Raw genomic sequence first — 2,793 nt, 5'->3', positions numbered from 1 at the left:
TACGCGACGTCGACATCCTCTCTCCGATACCGCTCTACCGACCAAAGTGGATACGCGACGTCGGGTTCCTATCCACACACCGTTCCGTCGACCGAAGTGGATACGCGACGTCGACATCCTTTCCTCGATACCGCTCAACCGACCGAAGTGGATACGCGACGTCGGTTTCCTAGTCACACACCGCTCCGTCGACCGAAGGGGATGCGCGACGTCGGTTTCCTATCCACACACCGCTCCGTCGACCGAAGTAGATACGCGACATCAACATCCTTTCCTCGATACCGCTCAACCGACCGAAGTGGGTGCGCGACGTCGGTTTCCTGTCCACACACCGGTCCGTCGACCGAAGTGGATGCGCGACGTCGACATCCTTTCCTCGATACCGCTCAACCGACCGAAGTGGATACGCGACGTCGGTTTCCTGGTCACACACCGCTCCGTCGACCGAGGGGGGTGCGCGACGTCGACATCCTTTCCTCCTCGCGCTGCGCCGCTAACACCTATGATCGCGAACGCATACAGAGCGTAAGATAACGGTGACGACGAGCGCCTTTAAACCAGCCAGGAAAACCAGGATAGATAAACAGATTAAAGCCGATGAGGCAACGAACTCCGAGCGACGAACAATAGCGTATCAGGAAACAATCCCGACCGCGTCTCGCCGGACGCTCGCGCGCCTCGACGCTCGCAGCTGATCGCGAGACGACAACAACGGCTCACGACGAGAGCAAAAACGCGACCACGCGCCAACGGCGTAACGTCGTCTGTAAATAATTGTAAATAGCATTGAAATTAGAATATAGTTCCACATTATTATAACCGATACCACTGGTTTTCATTTCACAAACGAAACCCGGACCACACCGGCTAAGACTATCCCGCACGTAACGCAAGGCCGTTACATTTTTATAATATTTATGTATATTATATTATAATATATATATGATCTATTGAATCTAAGGTCATAAAAATATTTATGAAATATTTTGGTAAATATTTATAAAATAATCAAATAAATTTTGTAAATATTTTGTAAATGTTTTAAAACTATATTTTATGCTGTCTGGATGTGTTTCTGCCGTCAGACTGCACACGGCAGTATCTGCAACGTTTCTGCTGCCATCTGCCGTCAGACTGCATACGGCAGGATCTGCACATTTTTTGCGATCAGCTGTCAATTGATTTTGGCAGGCGCTGCCAGCAGATTGTGGGTATAATGTGTATACAGTTGGTGCCAATCTGCTATAATCCTTTGATCGAATCTACCGTCAGTCTACCGACATACTGCTGACATTTTACTATTAGGGATTAGATCAAATTGAACAAAAAAAAATTCTTTACCATTTTGCAAATGACTATTGTTTCGGTTTGACCGTGCTTGAGTCCGGACTATTGGATCACCCAGCGGAGAATGCGTGAGCGCTCTGAAGGCGTCGCAAAGGCGTCTCTTGGGGCGTAACGCAGAATGAGCAGGACGGAATTGAAATGAATACCAGAATATTACCAACAAAAAAAACTTTATTCCGACCGTCCGACAGTACTTAAGGCCGTCGCTCGTGGTTGATTCACTGGATGGCGTAAATTTTCGACGCTGTCTTGACATGGCGGCGCCGCAGTAGCAAATCGAATCGGCCGTCGAGGACCACGAGTTCGACGCGTGGAGATTGAGATTTTACACAGTACAAAACGAGTATAAGACAGAGTCTGTCTTTCTCGAAAAAGCTGCTCAGTTAAATAGCCGTTCAGATCGGTACACAGCACGCGCTAATTTAAATTGTGCCGCTGCTTTAAATTGTGCCAGTTAAACGTGATTATAATCGATACAAAACGCAAACGGTTGCAATGTTTTGGTTTTCGATCGCTATTGTGCCGGCTGTTTCGCATCGCGAGACAACAGGCACTCGGCTTGCAAAATGTCGTAACAAATCGACGATGACAACAATCGAGCGATTAAGCATTGAAATAATCGTAAATTCTTCCAGAGAATTATTGACGAGAATTCTTTTGAATATTATTCTGCCTGTTGTTCCGAATACATAACAACTATATAGATTTTTTGATATTAATTAAAGAAGATTTGCACGTTATCACGCATAATCATGTAACACTTTTTTTATTAATAACTAAAAATCTATTGGAACAACCAAAAAATACAGTTGGGACTAAATTGGGCCCAACTATATTTTTTGGTTGTTCCAACACGAAGATAGTAGTAGTAACATGCATATAAGGTTATTATCACTAAAATTATAGTACAAATGACTAAAAAATGACTAAAAAATGGTTGTCTTGACCATAATTTATAGTAATTATTTCTCTATATGATTATATATAGTTACAAATACCAAACATTTCTCTCTCAGTGTACTATCATGTGTGTGTGTTTGCTACGCTGCATCAGCTCGTCGGAAATCTCTTCTTACAAATTGATACACTACATTGACAAGTAAACCTACGGAAGTGTCACTCTCCGATTTTTCTGAAATTTGGATATGTTATAATACATGAAAAAGTAAGGGACACGTATTTTTTTTTAGCGGCGGAAAAACATATTTAGGGTATGAAACGACCCTCCCAAAATAGGAGGTAAAATGGAAAAATTGCGATATCTTTGAGATCAGTGAAGCGATCTTAATGATTTTTGGTATGAAAGTATCTTTTGATAGAAGACGAAAATCGGCCTAGGTATGTTGGAGAGGGAGTGAAAATTAAGGAGCCAACTACCTCTAAAGTGACCAATTTTTTGCTACAAAAAATCAGTTTTGATCTAATCGAAGTGAAATCTATTAAAAC

This window comes from Odontomachus brunneus, unplaced genomic scaffold (assembly GCF_010583005.1).
Source record: "Odontomachus brunneus isolate Ranch 3 - 2012 unplaced genomic scaffold, Obru_v1 Obru_scaffold_067, whole genome shotgun sequence".
Taxonomy (NCBI): Eukaryota; Metazoa; Arthropoda; class Insecta; order Hymenoptera; family Formicidae; genus Odontomachus; species Odontomachus brunneus.
The sequence above is the reverse complement of the archived record's forward strand: the minus strand, read 5'-3'. Positions refer to the sequence as shown.